Genomic DNA, 21,110 nt, shown 5'->3' with positions numbered 1-21,110 from the left:
CGGGTCTCTCCCGGTAAGTACAGAATTCAGCTTTCCATTCTCTCTCTCTCTCTCTCTGTGTGTGTCTGGGGTGAATGTGAATCTCTTGGGGAGAGTTTGAAATGGGGGATGTTTGACCAGCCGCCTGTTATACAGCCAGCCTGATCTTTTACACATTGAAGGCAGCACAGTCTGGAAGACTCTGATGGGATTTGTGTCCAGGTCTCCTGACAGCAGGATGTAGAAACCCCGAGATCAGAGAGGCTCCAAGCAAATGGGAAATGGTTCCAATGGACAATTTTAATTTTTGCATCGATTAGGAGAAGCCAAACAGCTTCATCATTCCTGGTCTAAAGTCTTGTAAACACTGCGGGGAGGAGAAGGAGACACCATGTTTAACCCAGCCCAGGCTCAGGGATCCATGATGGAGGTGACTCAGCAAGTCTGAGTCGATAGTGCTTCTCCCAAGACCGAGGCAAAGTGGGCCATCCTCCTTCACCACACTCACCAAGTCCTGACCTTCTTGAGAAGATATGTCCAGGTCGAGGGAGAGAGTACCGATGTGGTCGATCCTTTCGGGATCTGGACCAGCAAACGACAGGTCAGGGTAACCCTGAGGGTCGATGCCAGTGGGAACATCCTCCACCCACCCTCCAGCTTTGCCATCGGAGGGAGCAGAGGTTACCTGACATACGCAGGGCAGCCGAAAGTGTGCCGAACCTGCGGGAGGTCAGTCCACATGGCGGCGGATTGTAAGGTGACTATCTGCCGAAACTGTAAGCAGGAAGGCTACCCGACCAAGGAATGTAAGGAGGCCAAGAACTGTAATCTGTGCGGAGAGGCGGGCCACATGTACAAGGCCTGCCCAAGACGAGGGGCCGCCACCTACGCACAGATGGCCGGAGGTGGCAACACGAGCCGTGGACCGCCCAAGACCAGCAAGGTACCACAAAACAGCACGGGAACGGTGTCTGGAGGCACCCAGAAGGAAGGGCAGGCTGTAGGGGAGCAGACGGCAGACAGCGGGGAGATGCAGCAGCCGATCCAAGCTCCTTCAGGACAGACGGAGGAAATGGAAGAGAAGGGATCAAAGGAGGCAGAGGATTGGATTACCGTGAAAAGCAGGAAGAGGAAACCTCCCAGAGCCACCCAGCGAAGGGGGAAGCGACACCTACACGGCGAGGATACAGGCAGCTCTTCCGACGGTGAGGACGGGCGCAAGGAGGGTCGTCACCAGAGGAAGAGACAGAGCGCCGCGGGGAAAAAGGAGGGCAGCACCGCCCAAGCAGGAAAAGACCATCCCTCTGAGGGGACGGGTAAAGGCCTCCCCTGACCTGGTGAGAACCAAGAGGTACCCACCGGCCCACAGCTCCAGGTAACTGGGAGCAGCGGTCCTGTGACAGCCCCGCTGTCAGACAGAGAACTGGACCGTGCGGACCCTGGGCCCGACCTGAAGACACCAGAACGGGGAAATGGCTCCAGCGTGGAGCCGGACAGCTACCTCAGCCCTGGGAAGGTCCAGCAGTTTGCCGTCACCACGGGGATGCACACAGCTACCCCAGAGGGGCAAGACCAGCAGCAAATGGACGCTGTTAACTGAGTAAACTGTTAAAATGGGGTTTAGAATTGCCAGCATCAATATGCGTAGCATCAAATCGGCTACGCGATGTGTTTCTACGATGGCCTTCCTGGCCAACGTTAAAGCCGACGTCCTGTTTCTGCAGGAGTGTGGGATACCGCACCTCAGCAGCTACAGGAGATGGTCGAGATTGTGGGCCCATGGGCTGTCAGTTTGGTCGGGGGCAACAATAGCCGCGCTTCCGGCCTGGGTATCCTGTTGAGAGGAGGCAACTTCACCATCTCGAGGTTAAGGAGGTGATGGGCGGGCGTCTCCTCGTCGCCGACGTCATGTACAGGAATGCTCCCCTGAGACTGATTAATGTGTACGCCCCAGTGGGTAAGAGGGAACTGTTGGCCGTCTTGCAACAGCTTCCTCTGTTACTGGCTACGTCCAGGCCGGTCATTCTGGCCGGAGACTTCAACTGTATCATTGATGCAGATGGACGATCCGGCGGGGGGGGGACAGTAAACTGGACACCACATCCAGAGCCCTGATGGACACGGTAAAAGATGCCAAGCTGCACAATGTCTTCAGCACCCCTGCAGACGGAGCGGAGCGTAGATACACCTGGTCACGGGCAGACGGGTCTATCCGCTCAAGGATAGATTACCTGTTTGTGTCCCGAACGCTCTTGGTCAGATCCACCAATGTCAAGCCGGTGTTCTTCTCTGACCACTGCCTCCTGCTGGCCGACTGTCGCCTACAGGATGAGCAGCGGGCTGGTAAGGGAACGTGGAAGCTGAACACCAAGCTGTTGACCCCGGGAAACATTGAGGAGCTCAAGAGGGACTACGCAGGTTGGAGAACCGTGAAGCCCCTCTTTGAGTCCCCAGAGGACTGGTGGGAAACAGTAAAAGGGAACATCAAGAGGTTCTTCATCCTCAAAGGTGTTCAGGAGGCGAGAGAGAGGTGGGGAAAACTGTCCCAGCACCAGGAAAGTATGCAGAACCTGATCCTGCTGCAGACGATGGGGGTGGATGTCACGGAGGACCTCAAGGAGGTGAAGGGCCAGCAAGCCTCGCTCTTTGCTTCGGAGGCCTCCAAGATAATCTTCCGGTCCAGGGTCCGCTCGGTGGAGCAGGACGAGACGTGCTCACATTTCTTCATCCAGAAGGTGCACAAAGAGAGCTCTGTGCTCAGCAGCCTGAAGGAAGAAGATGGATCGATAACGTCATCGCAGGCTGACGTCATGAGGATCAGTAAATCCTTCTATGCCACTCTGTATGACGCAAAGCCGACCGACAGCGCGGCCTCCCAGTCGTTCCTGTCCTCTATCACGGAGGTCTTAGACGAAAGAACACGGGAGAGGCAGGACCAACTGCTATCTCTGGATGAGCTGACCAAGGCCCTCGAGTCCTTCAAAAAGAATAAAACTGCCGGAAGCGACGGCTTATCGGTCCAGCTGTATTCCGCTCTGTGGGACTTGATTGGTCAGGACCTGCTGGAGGTGTATGTCAGTATACTTCGGGCAGGTACCATGAGTGAATCCATGAGGAAAGGCATCATCACCCTCATCTACAAGCAGAAGGGGGAGAGGGAGGAATTCAAAAATTGGAGACCAATCCGTTGAATGCGGATTACAAAATTCTGTCAAAGGTAATCGCCAACCGGGTCAGGTCTGCTCTGGGGTTGGTGATTCACCCTGACCAAACCTGTGCTGTACTGGGCAGGAAGATTGCTGAGAGACTCGTCCTCCTCAGGGATACGATCACCTACGTGTAGGACAGAGGGTTGGACACCTGCCTGATCAGCCTGGACCAGGAGAAAGCCTTTGACAGGATATCACACAGGTATATGAGAGATGTCTCCAAAATGGGCTTTGGGGAGGGAATCTGCAATTGGATCAGACTGCTCTACACCAACATTGTCAGTGCAGTCTCAATCAATGGGTGGGAATCAGATAGCTTCCCAGTCAGATCTGGAGTCAGGCAGGGCTGCCCTCTCTCTCCTGCCTTGTTTGTGTGCTGCATAGAGCCATTTGCCGAGTCCATCAGGAAGGATGCGAGCCTGAGAGGGGTGACTATTTCTGGCAGTGGGGGCCTGAAAGTTAAGGCCTCCCTGTACATGGATGACGTCGCCGTTTTCTGCTCGGATCCGCTGTCCGTGCGCAGACTCATGTGCATATGTCACCAGTTCGAACGGGCCTCGGGGGCCAAGGTAAACCGAGGCAAGAGCGAGGCCATGCTCTTCGGGAACTGGGCCGACCAATCCTCGATCCCCTTCACCGTCAGGACCGACCACCTGAAGGTGCTGGGTATTCGGTTCGGGGGGCTGGGGCATGTGCCAAGTCTTGGGAGGAGTGTATCAGCAAAATGAGGCAGAAACTGGGAAGATGGAAGCTATGGTCGCTCTCCATCGCGGGAAAAACCTGGTCATCAGTCGTGAGGCACTGTCATTGCTGTTATACGTGGCACAGATCTGGCCTATTCCCAGAACCTGTGCCGCTGCAGTCACCCGGGCCATCTTCCAGTTTATATGGAGGTCAAAGATGGACCGGGTCCGAAGGGACTCGTTGTACAAAGATCTGGGCAACGAGGGAAAAAATACACCCAATGCCACCCTCACCCTGATGGCCACCTTTGTGTGTGGCTGCATCAAGCTGTGTGTGGATCCCCGGTCCGCAAACACCAAGTGTCACTACGTACTGAGGTTCGACCTGTCCCCGGTGTTGTGAAGGATGGGCCTGGCCTCGCTGCCACGGAATGCTCCGAGTTGTTGGACCGTCCCGTATCACCTGTCCTTCGTGGAGAAATTTATGAAGAAAAACACCTTTGACCACAAGTCCATCAGGAAGTGGTCAGCACGTAATGTCCTTGAGACCCTTCGGGAAAAGGAGAGGGCGGATCCTATCGAGCAGTTCCCTGAGCAGACTGTCAAAGCCATTTGGCAGAATGCCTCATCGCCAGAACTTTCCAACAAGCACCAAGACATGGCTTGGCTGGTGGTGAGAAGGGCTCTGCCTGTGAGATCCTTTATGCACGCCCGGACTCTCAGCCGCACCGCATGCTGCCCTCGAAGCGGCTGCGGGGGGGACGAGACTGTCACACACCTCCTTCTGGAATGTGCCTATGCAGAGGAAGTCTGGAGAGGAATGCAGTGGTGTTTGTCGAGGTTCGTCCCGAGCAGCGCCGTGACGCAGGACTCCGTGCTCTACGGCCTGTTCCCCGGGACGCACACCGAGACGAACATCAACTGTGCCTGGAGGATCATCAACTCGGTGAAGGACGCTCTCTGGGTGGTCCAAAACCTGCTGATCTTCCAGCTGAAGGAGTTGACCCCGACTGAATGTTGCAGACTGGCACATTCCAAGGCCCAGGACTACGTGTTGAGGGACGCGCTGAAGCTTGGGGCAGCTGCCGACAAGGCGCGGTGGGGAAAGACCACCATGTAACATCTGCCTGCCTAACGAAGAACAGGGGGCCTGCGCAGTCATTTGGGCTCTGCTGACGCCTCAGCTAATAATATGGGCATATGATTCAAAAATGTACAGAAAAATGTACAAAATGATAAATTCTGATCTCTGTATGTAAATGTTTACATATGTATGGCATGACCAACTGTACAGACCATCAAATTATTTTATGAATAAAGTATATTTTTGAAATAAAACAAAATAAATTGGCAGGGCAGGAGCAGCCTCATTAAACAAGCTGGGACTGATTGTGGGACCAGGAAGCATTCCAAATTGTCAAAAATTCACAAACTGTTTTTCATTTTTCTTCTGCCAAAAGTTACAAAACATCACACACGAGTCAAACACTGGTGTTGTATGCTTACAGATCCAAACTGTAGTTGCTTCACACTTTTGTGCAAACCTTGAACTTTAAGTGCAATCGAGCAGGAGCATGATCGACTCTGAAGAGAATGACAGGATTGTGGGACAAGAGACTTTGGTTCAAATGAGCAGCTCTGGAATTGACACACCTCTCTCTCCCGAAGTGGATTCCTGCTGTTCTTCAATGTGGAACGACAAGTCAGAGACAAAAACACTGCTGATACTGGAATCCAAAATAATCAGGCAGGAGGCTGGAAGAACACAGCAAGCCAGGCAGCATCAGGAGGGGGAGAAGTCCACATTTCAGGTGTAACCCTTCTTCAGGACTGGGGGTGGGGGTGGGAGGACCTGCAGGTAAAGGGGGTGGTGGGGGCAGTGTGTGAGGTGAGGGATAGGTGAAGACAGGTAGAGGACACGACCTGGTTCGTCAATGGAAGGAGTGAATCCGGTGGGTGTCAGGGAGCAGTGGAAGGGAGGGCGTTTGTGGGCTGGGAAGGGAGTCAGGGAATGGTACAGGAGGTTATTTTGAGCAACGAGTTTTTCCTCCCTCTTGTCATCCAGAAGCCCTTTGCTGCACCATCTCCATTCCAGGTTCCACGGCTCTAAACACCCCACACCCCAATGCAATAAAGACAGAGTCACCCTTGTCCTCACCTATCACTCCACCAGTCTCCACATCCAACGCATCCTCCTTAAACACTTCCACCAACTCCAACTAGACCCCACCCCCTCCACACCGCCCTCTGCCTTTCGCAAGGACCATTCCTTTCAGCAGCCCTTGGTTTGCACCACTCTGCATCGGGGAGACCAAACCTAAACTTAGGGAACGGTTCACCGAGCATCTCAGGTGGGACCGCAGGGACTGACCGGACCTCCCATTTTAATTCCCCTTCCCACTCCCTTTCCAACACGACCAGCCTTGGTCTCCTCCACTGCCACAATGAACCCAACTGCAAATTGGAGGAACAACACCTCATCTTCCTCTGGACAGCCTCCAGCCTGGAGGACTCAACATTGGGTTCTCCAGTTTTAAATAACCTCCCTCCCCAACCCCCCCGTCTCCCTTCCCAACCCCTCCCCCATCCCTTCCACTGCTCCCTCCCACCAACTGGATTCATTCCACCCATTGACCAAATGGGTTGTACTCTCTACCTGTCTTCACCTATCCCCATTTAACCACCCTGCCCTCACCACCCCCTTTATCTGCACCCCACCCCGAACACCCATCCCTAGTCCTGAAAAAGGGTTACACCCGAAACGTTCACCTCTCCACCTCCTGGTGTTGCCTGGCCTGCTGTGGGATTACAAGAGAGGGCAGCACCGTTTCTGTGCCAAGAAGCTCAGGTTACTGTGTACCCAAATGTTTAATGGAATTTCACAGGGAAGGTGTGGCTTAAAAACACTTGGTGAGACAAATCAGGAAAAACAGCTTGTTGTTTGCCAGTCGGGGACTGGACTGAAGGACATAACACACTCTAACGTCACTGGTGCCTGAGCACTCTGACACGATGGCTTTCCTCAAGCTCTTCCCCACGGACTACACCTTGGCCCTATTGCTGCTGGCCCTCTTTCTCTTCCTGGTCGTGTCCGTAATTCGGCGGAGAGTTCCCATGAATTTCCCTCCCGGACCAAACCCGCTTCCTCTGATCGGAAACCTGCACCAACTGGACCTCAAAAGGCTGGACTGGTCTCTCATTGGGGTAAGTGAGAATCCTTCACTGGGGGACTGTCTGAGGGATGGGGCGGTGTGAGGGAACAGCTCCCAAGGAGAAGCTCACAGAGACCGAGAGAGACACAAACCGAAGCAGATCCCTAATCCCTGACTGAGGAATCTGTTAGTCCTGGGGGCTGTGTTCTGAGAGTCTCTGATCTCTGGTCGGACTTTAATTCTAAACAGAACGGGAGGCAGAAAAAAAAAGCAATTGCAAAGTTATGGCAGCTCAGAGAGTGACCAATCTGGGAAATGTTCAATTTAATTAACGTGACAGTAAAGCGAGAGCGACGCTGGACGATGGACCGAATGGCCTCTGACCATGCTGGATTTGGTCTGAATCCTGAAGCCTATTTGAGAGCTTATCAGATCCTTACAACCAGATATTTAAAGCAGAGAGGGGATCGATATAAAATGATGGAAGAAGATTTGGGAGAATCAAAAATCTCTGGATTTTTTATTTCAGGCCATTATAACCAGATAATGACATTGTGAAAGTTCAGGAAAACACCTGAATTCACGTCCTGATCAAAAACCTGATCAAAAACCAAAGTGAGGTCAGTGCAAAGGGAAGGGACTGGTTTGTGAGAGTGAGTGTTCCTTTGAGGAATATCCCAGAGCCAAGTGCCCATCAAATACGTGTCACAAGGGAAAGAAAAAAAAGTCTTAAAATTCAGTCCAATAATCATGAACAAAATGCGGACTGATTTGTCTTTTTGTTTTGCAAATACAATCACCGCTTCCCAACGCAATTTAAAGTGCAAGGGTCCATACCACCAGAGGTGGGGGGCCCAAGGTTGGGAATGGGGTGGAGGAGGGTTGCAGGGGGAGGATTGGGAAAGCAACAGCTCTCAGGAATTTGGGACTTGGGAGATATGGCATGATTTGGAGGAGCCGGTGTTGGATTGGGGTGGACAAAGTTAAAGCTCACACAACACCAGCCAATAGCACTGCTTCTGCATCAGGTGGTTGTGGAACAAACACAGTATTTATAGCAACAGGATTGCAGTGTCATGGAGTGTCATAGTAAACAAATAAAGATCCAGTCTTTCATCTTTTAGAATGATCATGTTCGTTTCAGTTCTTTCATATGTAAATCCCAGAACTCCTTTTAAAGTTACATTCTCGAGGGATCTTGAACAATAGGTACCACCTCAACTCAGATAATGCATTGAAGGTGTGAGGTTAAAATCTGTCGGTGTCCCAGTTTACAGAATCTGACATGTATTTATGCAGTTTTTGAACAAAATAAAATGTAACACTTCAAGTACAAACTCACCCCACAAACATATACTCTGGATTAGTGGTGCTGGAAGAGCACAGCAGTTCAGGCAGCATCCGAGGAGCAGGAAAATCAATGTTTCAGGCAAAAGCCCTTCATCAGGAATAAGGGCAGTGAGCCTGAAATGTGGAGAGATAAACTAGAGGAGGGTGGGGGTGGGGAGAAAGTAGCATAGAGTACAATGGGTGAATGGGGGAGGGGATGAAGTTGATAGGTCAGGGAGGAGGGTGGAGTGGATAGGTGGAAAAGATTAGATTAGATTACTTACAGTGTGGAAACAGGCCCTTTGGCCCAACAAGTCCACACCGACCCGCCGAAGCGCAACCCACCAATTACCCTACATTTACCCCTTTACCTAACACTACGGGCAATTTAGCATGGCCAATTCACCTGACCTGCACATCTTTGGAGTGTGAGAGGAAACCGGAGCACCCGGAGGAAACCCACGCAGACACGGGGAGAATGTGCAAACTCCACACAGCCAGTCGTCTGACTCGGGAATTAAACCCGAGTCTCTGGCGCTGTGATGCAGCAGTGCTAACCACTGTGCCACCGTGCCGCCCCACAGAAAAGGAGTTAGGCAGGTAGGACAAGTCTGGACAAGTAATGGGGACAGTGCTGAGCTGGAAGATTGAAACTAGGATGAGGTGGGGGAAGGGGAAATGAGGAAGTTTCACAACCATGTCATGAAACAAACTCAACTTCAACAGCTTCCTCATTTCCCCTTCCCCCACCTCATCCTAGTTTCAAACTTCCAGCTCAGCACTGTCCCCATTACTTGTTCGGATTTGTCTGACCTGCCCAGCTCCTTTTCCACCTATCCATCCACCCTCTCCTCCCTGACCCATCACCTTCACCCCCTCCCCCACTCACCTATTGTACTCTATGCTACTCTCTCCCCACCCCCACCCTCCTTTAGCTTATCTCTCCACGCTTCAGGCTCTCTGCCTTTATTCCTGATGAAGGGCTTTTGCCCGAAACGTTGATTTTACTGCTCCTCGGATGCTGCCTGAACTGCTGTGCTCTTCCAGCACCACTAATCTAGAATCTGATTTCCAGCATCTGCAGTCATTGTTTTTACCACAAACTTATATGTGTGTGGGTGCGGGGGAGACTGAGTGTGTGTCTGTGCATGTGGGGGTGAGTGTATGTGAGAGAGTGAGAGTGTGGGGGGTGTATGTGTGAGTGTATGAGAGAGGGTCTGTGTGTGTGTGGTGTGTGTGTTTGCGTGTATGTATGAGAAAGTGTGTGTGTGTGTGTGTATATATACATATTCAAAGTTTGGGGGAAGATTTGTAGCTCGGGTGCTCGTTGTTGTGGTTCTGTTCACCGAGCTGGGAATTTGTGTTGCAGACATTTCGTCCCCTGTCTAGGTGACATCTTCAGTGCTTGGGAGCCTCCTGTGAAGTGCTTCTGTGATCTTTTCTCCGGCATTTATAGTGGTTTGAATCTGCCACTTCCAGTTGTCAGTTCCAGCTGTCCGTTGCAGTGATCGGTATATTGGATCCAGGTCGATGTGCTTATTGACTGAATCTGTGGATGAGTGCCATGCCTCGAGGAATTCACTGGCTTTTCTCTGTTTGGCTTGTCCTATAATAGTAGTGTTGTCCCAGTCAAATACTGGCCAACATTGGCCTTCCTGGCCAACGTTAAAGCCGACGTCCTGTTTCTGCAGGAGTATGGGATACTGCACCTCAGCAGCTATAGGAGATGGTCGAGCTTGTGGGCCCACAGGCCGTCAGTTTGGTCAGGGGAGCCAACAATAGCCGCGCCTCCGGCCTGGGTATCCTGTTGAGAGGAGGCAACTTCACCATCTCCGAGGTTAAGGAGGTGGTGGGCGGGCGCCTCCTCGTCGCCGACGTCATGTACAGGAATGCTCCCCTGAGACTGATTAATGTGTACGCCCCAGTGGGTAAGAGGGAACGGTTGGCCGTCCTGCAGCAGCTTCCACTGTTGCTGGCTACGTCCAGGCCGGTCATTCTGGCCGGAGACTTCAACTGTATCAATGATGCAGATGGACGATCCGGCGGGGGAGACAGTAAACTGGACACCACGTCCAGAGCCCTGATGGACACGGTAAAAGATGCCAAGCTGCACAACGTCTTCAGCACCCCTGCAGACGGAGCGCAGCGTAGATACACCTGGTCATGGGCAGATGGGTCTATCTGCTCAAGGATAGATTACCTGTTTGTGTCCCGAACGCTCCCGGTCAGATCCACCGACGTCAAGCCGGTGTTCTTCTCTGACCACTGCCTCTTGCTGGCCGACTGTCACCTACAGGATGAGCAGCGGGCTGGTATGGGAACGTGGAAGCTGAACACAAAGCTGTTGACCCCGGGAAGCATTGAGGAGCTCAAGATGGACTACGCAGGATGGAGAACCGTGAAGCCCCTCTTTGAGTCCCCAGCGGACTGGTGGGAAACAGTAAAAGGGAACATCAAGAGGTTCTTCATCCTCAAAGGTGTTCAGGAGGCGAGAGAGAGGCGGGGAAAACTGTCCCAGCTCCAGGAAAGTATGCAGAACCTGCTCCTGCTGCAGACAATGGGGGTGGATGTCACGGAGGACCTCAAGGAGGTGAAGGGCCAGCAAGCCTCGCTCTTTGCCTCGGAGGCCTCCAAGATAATCTTCCGGTCCAGAGTCCGCTCGGTGGAGCAGGACGAGACGTGCTCACGTTTCTTCTTCCAGAAGGTGCACAAAGAGAGCTCCGTGCTCAGCAGCCTGAAGGAAGAAGACAGCTCGATAACGTCATCTCAGGCTGACGTCATGAGGATCAGTAAATCCTTCTACGCCAGTCTGTATGATGCGAAGCCGACCGACAGCGCGGCCTCCCAGTCGTTCCTGTCCTCTATCACGGAGGTCTTAGACGACAGAACAGGGGAGAGGCTGGACCAGCTGCTATCTCTGGACGAGCTGACCAAAGCACTCGAGTCCTTCGAAAAGAATAAAACTCCCGGAAACGACGGCTTACCGGTCGAGCTCTATTCCGCTCTGTGGGACTTGATTGGCCAGGACCTGCTGGAGGTGTATGTCAGTATGCTTCGGGCAGGTACCATGAGTGAATCCATGAGGAAAGGCATCATCACCCTCATCTACAAGCGGAAGGGGGAGAGGGAGGAACTCAAAAATTGGAGACCAATCTCACTGTTGAATGCAGATTACAAAATTCTGTCAAAGGTAATCACCAACCGGGTCAGGTCTGCTCTAGGGTCGGTGATTCACCCTGACCAAACCTGTGCTGTGCCGGGCAGAAGATCGCTGAGAGTCTCGCGCTCCTCAGGGATACGATCGCCTATGTGCAGAACAGAGGGTTGGACACCTGCTTGATCAGCCTGGACCAGGAGAAAGCCTTTGACAGGATATCACACACGTATATGAGAGATGTTCTCTCCAAAATGGGCTTTGGGGAGGGAATCTGCAATTGGATCAGACTGCTCTACACCAGCATTGTCAGTGCAGTCTCAATCAATGGGTGGGAATCAGATAGCTTCCCAGTCAGATCTGGAGTCAGGCAGGGCTGCCCTCTCTCTCCTGCCTTGTTTGTGTGCTGCATAGAGCCATTTGCCGAGTCCATCAGGAAGGATGCGAGCCTGAGAGGGGTGACTATTCCTGGCAGCGGGGGCCTACAGGTTAAGGCCTCCCTGTACATGGATGACGTCGCCGTTTTCTGCTCGGATCCGCTGTCCGTGCACAGACTCATGTGCATATGTGACCAGTTCGAACAGGCCTTGGGACCAAGGTAAACCGAGGCAAGAGCGAGGCCATGCTCTTCGGGAACTGGGCCGACCAATCCTCGATCCCCTTTACCGTCAGGACCGACCACCTGAAGGTGCTGGGTATTTGGTTTTGGGGGGCTGAGGCGTGCGCCAAGTCTTGGGAGGAGTGTATTAGCAAAGTGAGGCAGAAACTGGGCAGATGGAAGCTATGTTCGCTCTCCATCGCGGGAAAAAAACCTGGTCATCAGGTGTGAGGCACTGTCATTGCTATTATACGTGGCACAGGTCTGGCCTATTCCCAGAACCTGTGCCGCTGCAGTCACCCGGGCCATCTTCCAGTTTATATGGAGGTCAAAGATGGACCGGGTCCGAAGGGACTCACTGTATAAAGATCTGGGCAACGGGGGAAAAAATACACCCAATGCCACCCTCACCCTGATGGCCACCTTTGTGTGTGGCTGCATCAAGCTGTGTGTGGATCCCCGGTACGCAAACACCAAGTGTCACTACGTACTGAGGTTCTACCTGTCCCCGGTGTTGCGAAGGATGGGCCTGGCCTCGCTGCCGCGGAACGCTCCGAGTAGTTGGACCGTTCCGTATCACCTGTCCTTCATGGAGAAGTTTATGAAGAAAAACACCTTTGACCACAAGTCCATCAGGAAGTGGTCAGCACGTAGTGTCTTTGAGACCCTTCGGGAAAAGGAGAGGGCGTATCCTATCGAGCGGTTCCCTGAGCAGACTGTCAAAGTCATTTGGCAGAATGCCTCATCGCCAGAACTTTCCAACAAGCACCAAGACATGGCTTGGCTGGTGGTGAGAAGGGCTCTGCCTGTGAGATCCTTTATGCACGCCCGGACTCTCTGCCGCACCGCACGCTGCCCTCGAAGCGGCTGCAGGGGGGACGAGACTGTCACACACCTCCTTCTGGAATGTGCCTACGCAGAGGAAGTCTGGAGAGGAATGCAGTGGGGTTTGTCGAGGTTCGTCCCAAGCAGCGCCATGACGCGGGACTCCGTGCTCTTCGGCCTGTTCCCCTGGACGCACACGGAGACGAACATCAACTGTGCCTGGAGGATCATCAACTCGGTGAAGGACGCTCTCTGGGTGGTCCGAAACCTGCTGATCTTCCAGCTGAAGGAGTTGAACCCGACTGAGTGTTGCAGACTGGCACATTCCAAGGTCCAGGACTACGTGTTGAGGGACACGCTGAAGCTTGGGGCAGCTGCCACCAAAGCGTGATGGAGAAAGACCACTGTGTAACGTCTGCATCAGCTAAATATGTGGAGGGTCAATGTACAGACTTGTATATATGAATGATTACTCGATCTCTGTATGCAAAGAAATGGAATGTTTATGTATGTATGGCTTGACCAATTGTTCAGATCTTCAAAATATTTTTATGAATAAAGTATATTTTTGAAATATAAAAAAAATCCTGGTTCTTGAACATCACTGAATGAATGAAGAACATTCAGAAGGTGAACAGCTAGTGGCTATGCACCAGCTGGGTGGGGCCCTGCAGTTTGAGTTGAGGGAGCTGTGTTCCAGGTTGGTAACTGTGCCACCGCGATACCCTCCCGGGCACCCCCACCACCACCCATGTACACACCCATAACCTCCTCCTCTGCTCCAGATGTCTCCTACAACAGCATTCAGATCAGCCTCGACTTCCCTCCAGCTCCCACCTCCACTTCTGGCTCCGCCCTCTCTGCAAGCAAGACTCGGACTACATTTCCCAGGGTCACCCCTGGGTCCTACTGCCAACCCTCAGCCTGTCAGCCAGTGCACCCACTCTCCCTCCTCACCCATCCACCTCCACAATGCACCCTACCCCTCCACCTCTTCCTCTTAACCTCACCCCTCCCACCCCAGCATCCCTTCCCCCCACATCCCCACAACACTCCCCAGCCCACTGCCCTCCCAATCTCCTTTCTCCCCCACACTCACTACCCTCTACCACACCACACATCCAAAACTCACCCACCACATGCCATCACCCTTCTCCCCTCCCCCACATCAGCCACCTCAGGATTCCACCCCAAAATTCCCAACCTCCCTCTGGTGAACCCCTCTTCCACCTCCAAGGTTCCTCCTCCACTTGGTCGCCACCCGCCCTTGTCCTCTGACGTGACATCCACCGCTTCAATGTCTCCAACCCTCCCACACCCACTCCAACCTCACCCCCTCCAAACATGCAGCACACCACTCGCTCCTCACCAAACGCACTGACAAAGATAGTTGTCTGGACAACGGACCTCAATGTTCCAGAGGCTGAACGTCAACTCTCCAACACCACGTCCTACCCGCCCCCCCCTTGCCCACGACCCCCTCCCCCCCCCAACCTTCGCGACCCATCAGGCTAAATTCACTCACACTGTCTATGCCCTCATTGTCTCCAGTGATCTCCCCTCCACTGCCTCCAAACCCATAGTCCCCATGCCCCACACTGCCCGGTCTACCTGCTCCCCAAGATCCACAAGCCCAACTACTCCAGCTGACCTATCGTCTCGGCATGCCCCTGTCCCACCGAACACATCCCGTCCTACCTTGACTCCATCCTCTCCCCCTTGGATCAGGCATTTCCCACCTACACCCACGACACTGACCACACCCTCCATCTCTTCAGCAACTTCCAGTTCTCTGGCCCCCAGCGCTTGATCTACTCTCTGGACGTGCCGTCCTTATTTACATCCATACCCCACAAGGATGGTCTCCAGGCCCTCCGCCTCTTCCTGTCCAACAGACCGATCCAGACCCCTCCTCCACCAATACCCTCCTCCACCTTGCTGAAAGGGTCCTCACCCTCAATAACTTTTCCTTTAACTCCTCCCATTTCCTCCAAATCAAGGTGGTGTCCATGAGCACCCGGATGGGCCACAGCTACACCTGTCTTTTTGTTGGCTATATCGAACAGTCCCTCTTCGGTACTTATACAGGCACTGTGCCATAACTCTTCCACCATTACATCAATGACTGCATTGGGGCAGCATCCTGAATCCAGACTGAATTGGAGCTATTCAGCGATTTCACCCACAACTTCCACCCCTCCCTCAAATTCATTTGGTCCATTCCGGACACCTCCCTCCCCTTTCTTGACCTCACCATTTCCATCTCCAGCGACAGTCTCCAGATGGATGTTTACTACAAGCCCACAGACTCCCGTAACTACCTGGACTACACCTTTTCCCACCCAGTATCCTGCCAGAATTCCATCCCATTCTCCCAATTCCTCTGCCTCTGCCGCATTTGCTCAGACGAGGAGACATTCCTCTCCCAAGCATCCTAGATGTCCAGCTATTTTGAATAACCAGCTATTCCTCCCTCCATCATCCAGAGAGCCCTCTGCTGCACCACCTCCATTCCCCACTCCACTGCTCTAAACCCCCACCAAAGCAATAAAGTCTGAGTCTCCTTTGTCCTCACCTACCATCCCACCAGTCTGTGTATCCAATGCATCATTCATAAACACTTCCGCCAACTCCAACTCAACCTCACCACCCAGAATATCTCTCCCTGCCCACCCCCCTCTGCCTTCTGCAAGGACAGTTCGCTTCGACAGTCCTTTGTTTGCACCACTCTCCCCACCAACACCCCCGAACCCCCAGGTATCTTCCCCTGCAACCAGAAATGATTCAAAACTTGCCAGTACACCACCTCCCTCACCTCCATCCAGGGTCCAAACAGTCCTTCCGGGTGAGACAGAGATTCACCTGCCTCTCCTCCAACCTAGTTTACTGCATCAGGTGCTCCCGATGTGGTCTTCTCTACATCGGGGAAACTGAATGTTAACTTAGGGAATGGTTCACCGAGGATCTCTGCCGGGCCCGCAGCTGCTTTAATCCCACTTCCCACTCCCTTTCTGACATGACCATCCTTGACCTCCTGAATTGCCACAACGAACCCAATAACAAATTGGAGGAACAGCACCTCATCTTCCGCCCGGGCTGCCTCCTGCCTGGTGGACTCAACATTGAGTTCTCCAATTTCAAATAACCTCCCTCCCCATCCCCCGAATCCCTTCCCAGCCCCTCCCCCATCCCTTGCACTGCTCCCTCCCACCAATTGGATCCATTCCTCCCATTGGCTAACCAGGTCATACCCTCTACCTGTCTTCATCTATCCCCACTTCACTACCCTGCCCCAACCTCCCACTTTATCTGCAGCCCACCACTCCCAACACCCACCCCAGTCCTGAAGAAGTGTTGCACCTGAAATGTTGACCTCTCCACTGCCTGGTTTACTGTGTTCTTCCAGCCACCTCCTGCTTGTCCATCGCAGAACGTCAAAGGAAACAATCTCCAGATTACCCACAGTGCCACACACGGGTCAGGAAACAAGGTGGAGGATAAGCAGATGGATACGTGCCAGGGGATATGGCATTTGGGGGGGTGAAAGTTTGGGGGAATTAGGCTCCTCAGAGGTTAGTAACAATTCTGGAGCAGTTGAGACTTGTCCAGGCCGGATGGTTTGCACCTGAATAGAGGCTAGATCAGCGTCCTGATGGGATAGTATATTAATGTTATTGAGGAGGGTTCAGATTAATTTTTCGGGGGGAATGGGAATGAGAAGGTAACACTAGAGAGGAAAATCCAGGAATTGGAAGAGACAGCTAGCAAGAGAGTGAAAAAGGTTACTTACATTCTGAGTAAGAGGAACAGCAGTAAGGTCTAAATGACCATCACTGGGTCTACCCATGAATTCATGGAGTGTGGTCAATGATATTGGTGAGCCGCTGATGCAGATAGCCAGCCACATGGAAACATGACAACATGGAAATAAGTTAGACCTGAATCTACAAGGACAAAGTATTGCTGTTCCTTCAGCGTCACTAGCTCAACAGTGGATGTGCAAAGAGACTTGAGAGTTTGGGTGCACAGATCTTTGAAATAACGTAAGTAGGTTCAGAATATAATCAAGAAAGTTGGTTGAATGTTGGCCTTCATACCTGGAATACAAAAGGATGAATAAATTATGCTGCAGTTAGACAGGACCCTGGTCAGAGCCCATGTGGAGCACTGTGAGCAGGTCTGGGCTCCACACCTCAGGAAGGATGGAATGGCCTCGGAGGGAGCACAACGAAGGTTTACAGGAATAATACATGTCCTTCAGGGGTAGGTTATGAGGAGAGACGATCCAAATAAGGCCTGCTTTCTCTTAAATTTAGAAGGATAAGGGGTGATCTGATCAAAATCTTCGAGATTGTGAACATGAAAAGGGTGGATAAAGATAAACTATTTCCACTGTTTGGAGAGTCTCGAACGAAAGGACACAGTCTGGGCCAGACTGTTCGGGAGGGAGATATGAGAAAGGGTGGTAGAACACTCTTCCACAAATGGCAGTGGGTGTGGGATCAGTTATTAGTTTTAAACTTGAGGTAGATACATTTTTATGAAGCAAAACCATGAGGGGATATGGGCCAAAGGCAGGAACATGGAGTTCGGCCAAAGATCATTCATGATGTCATTGAGTTGTGGAGGGAGCTTGAGGGGCTGAATGGCCTCCTTCTGTTTCTATGTTCAACATTCTGGAATTCCTTTCCCAACACCATTGAAGGTTTACCCACCTGCACTGCAGTGAGTCAGGAAGGCAGCTCACCAACACCTTCTGGAGGGAAAATACAGATGGGCATCAAATTCTTAAGAATTGGGGATTAATATTCTTTCCTTCATTTTTCGCCCCTGACTTGTGCTACAGCTGATTAGAAATGAAACCTTAATGAAATAACTCTCTCTTTGTTAGCTTGCAGAGAAATATGGCAGTGTATTTTCAGTGGAGCTCGGCCCGCTGAAGGCAGTGGTGTTGACTGGTTACGACACAGTGAAAGACGCTCTTGTGAATCACGCTGATCAATTCAGTGGGAGGCCACACTTACCGATATATGACGCAGTTTCATTCCGAAGTGGTAATTTCCCGCTTTCATCTCTATGTTACTCTTTGGTCATTTCTGTCTTCAACTCAGCTCACCCGATCATGCTGGTTAAAGTGACACAAAATGTTCTGGAATTGAACTGTAGCCTTTTAGCCACTATTTCCCTCAATTTATAAATACCCAAGCTTCTCATTCTCAATAATCCTGGGTTAGGTCAATGTTTATCAGTGAAATGGTCCTGCTCCCCTGCCCTTTCCCTGCATCCCTGAAAAGCCTTTCCCTTGTCAGGCACTTATTCAAATCTTTTTTGAAAACTTCCATTGAATTTCCATTGATCAGGCACTTCTGATCATCACCATTCAATGTGTCTTTCACAAACCCTCTTTGTTTCTTTTGCCATTGCTATGAGCTCTGTGCCATCTGATTCTCAGTCCTCCAGCCAATGGGAAACAGTGTCTTTTCATTGACTCTGACGAGATCCCTTATGATCTTAGATATTTCCATCCAAAAGCTCACACAACCTTCTCTTCTCCAAGGTGAACAACACCACTTTTGACAAGTGATCATCTATCATTCGTCTGATGGTGACCCTCGCTCAACCATTTCCCAACAATGTGGCACTCAGAATTGAATACATTGCTCCACTTGAAGCCAAACAAATGTTTTATTAAATTTCAACATAATTTCCTTTGGTTTTGCTGAAGAAATACACATTTTGACAATCTGAATTCTTGCAATGTGCTAGAAAATGCCAAAGTAATGCCAACCAAAACTTGTGCTGCGTGAGAGGAGGGCTACTAGCAATTAAAATCATTACATTTGCACATCCACAGAAATACATAGTGCAACTTTGGCATCTCATTCAAAACCCCAATACGCTCGAGCTTCCTGCTGTCATAGTAAATGGCAGGGATCAGATCCCGAGCTGCTAACAGACCTCACATCCCTCCCTTGGTTAAGCTGCTGGGTTGGCAGTCAGACCCTGTTACCTTCCTACTTTTTATTTCCTGCCAATTGGCCACTTGCCAATACCTTGCTGTCTCAAGGTACTGCACTTCTCCCTCACTTCCCTCAATATAATGGGAGTCATTGAATACCTGGGACAATCCCCTGCATCAATAATTTGTCTAACTCCATAAATGTTGCTCAAGCTACAGAACATTAACCTTCACATGATATATTCGAGTTGTTCAATATTAAATCAACAAATAAAAAGGGCACATTTTACTGTGGGACAACCTTAAATATGAACTGACAAACACTGAAATTGGGAGTCATAGATCATAGAGTCATAAAACACTGAAACAGACCCTTCGGCCTAACCAGTCCATGCTGAACGTAATCCCAAACTAAACTTATCCCACTTGATTGCACTTGGTCCACATTCCTCCAAACATTTCTTATTCGTGTACTTATCCAAATGTTTTTTTAATGTTATAACTATATCCACTTCTCCAACTTCCACTGGAAGTTCACTCCACACACAAACCACACTCTGTATAAAACAACTGACCCATGTCTTTTTTTAAAACCTTTCTACTCACATCTAAAGAATATGCCCCTTGCCTTGAAATCCTCCATCCCGGAGAGAAAAGACACCTGCCATTCACCTTATCCATGTCCCTCATGATTTTATAAACCTCTGCAAGGTCACCCCTCAACCTCCCCCACTCCAGTGAAAAACGTTGCAGCCTATGCAGCCTCTCCCCATACCTCAAACTCTCTAATCCCAGTAACATCCTGGTGAATCTCTTCTTAACCCCGTCCAGCTTAATAATATCCTCCCTGCAACAGGGAGACCAGAATTGGGCAGACTACATCAAAAGAGGCCACTTGGTTACAAAAATCAGAGGGAAGATGAGATTTGGTTTTACGGCTCTCATTGTCATCTGGAATGCAGTACCTGGGATGGTTCTGGAAGCAGGGTCAACAGGAACATCCAAAGGGGAATTGAGAATGACAACATCAAGAAGAATTTTGTGAAGTCAGACCAATGGGCTCACTCCTCCAAAGAGCACTCATGGATACAATGACCTTCCTCTTGGTTGTAGAATGGTGTAATTCTCAGGAAAGAAAAGGGTGTTAGAAACCTGGGGTTTGGCAGCACTCACAGCAGAACCCATGTACAATATTTGATCAGCTTTTCGTGTGTCACTTTCAGGCGTGATATTCAGTGACGGGAAGTTGTGGCGGGAGAACCGAAAGTTTGTGATCTCAGCTCTCCGAGGCTTTGGCATGGGCAAGAAATCCATTGAAGACAGGATCAATGAAGAGGCCAGCTTTCTTGTCAATGTGTTTGAGAGTCACAAGGGTGAGTGCTTGGTAGGTCATGACATGCTGGGATTCATGGTTCCCTCGAAATTGACATTTACAGAAAAGATTTTCACTTGAATAAAAGATCCCAACACCAAGTTCAAGAGAATGTTCCAGGGCAGCATCCACACATCAATGCTGCTGCTGCTGTGAAGATTCAGGACTGTACTTCCCCTCAGTTTAACTCGGTCCTGCCTGATCAGCAGAGACTCTGCCACTCTGGTTCTTTGGTCATCGCCTCCACGTGTTGGTGACAAAGGCTCTCATGTGTACAGCAGAGATGTGGGTGGCGAGGTACCTAGACTTGCTGAGCTACGGCAGTGGTGAGGCTCCCAGGTCAGTCACTGTTAGGGTGGCCCAATGGGGCCCTCAGGTTCCAGGTCCCAATACAACTTGGAGACAAGTACAAAGCCTCCTTGTGGGATTTCTTATTTTAAAATGTGGGCTGGTCCGTGCACACCGATTCCCACAGGACACAACAGGATGTGACATTGGTGCAGTGGCAAGGGAGTTTGAAGGTAATTTGAGTCCAGACTCTGGTGTGTAAGCACGGACACAATATGGTCTGTGTCTGGTTGTCTGCTCCTGCACAAAGCTTACTGAATTACTTCCATTCCTTCAGTGTGGACGGTGGTTGCTAAAAGTTAGGTGCGATGGGGTATTAACAGCCTTTCTCATGCTCTTCCGAACTCTCGGGTCAATTTAGGCATTTGTTTGTTCAAGCCATTGGTCCATTTCACCCCTAAGATCTGTTTGTTCCTCCTCGACTTGGTGTGACATAATTGACAGGTGAAATCACCGTCGTCCCTCTCTCTCACTGAGTAGACATGACTGGTGCTGAGTTTAA

At 51.1% G+C, this 21,110-nt stretch overlaps 2 protein-coding genes and 1 pseudogene across 3 annotated transcripts in view; 2 read left to right on the top strand and 1 right to left on the bottom strand.

Annotated features, from left to right (window-relative positions):
- LOC148140874 (class I histocompatibility antigen, F10 alpha chain-like) overlaps positions 1-21,110 on the bottom strand; it is a 275,899-nt gene that overhangs the window by 10,423 nt on the left and 244,366 nt on the right. The gene's annotated exons all lie outside the window — the stretch shown is intronic.
- LOC148140878 (H-2 class I histocompatibility antigen, alpha chain-like) overlaps positions 1-21,110 on the top strand; it is a 450,761-nt gene that overhangs the window by 349,082 nt on the left and 80,569 nt on the right. The window lies entirely within an intron of this gene.
- The window catches only part of LOC148140882 (cytochrome P450 2K1-like), a 33,968-nt pseudogene continuing 19,417 nt past the window's right edge, over positions 6,560-21,110 (top strand). Inside the window, exons 1-3 of the transcript XR_015753090.1 lie at positions 6,560-7,075; positions 17,821-17,983; positions 20,112-20,261. The product of XR_015753090.1 is annotated as a cytochrome P450 2K1-like (transcript). The remainder of the gene's footprint in view (positions 7,076-17,820; positions 17,984-20,111; positions 20,262-21,110) is intronic.

This window comes from Chiloscyllium plagiosum, unplaced genomic scaffold, assembly GCF_037043375.1.
Source record: "Chiloscyllium plagiosum isolate Xiang-an unplaced genomic scaffold, Cpla_swu_hap1 HiC_scaffold_35, whole genome shotgun sequence".
Lineage (NCBI taxonomy): Eukaryota > Metazoa > Chordata > Chondrichthyes > Orectolobiformes > Hemiscylliidae > Chiloscyllium > Chiloscyllium plagiosum.
This window is presented reverse-complemented; position numbering and strand designations above follow the sequence as displayed.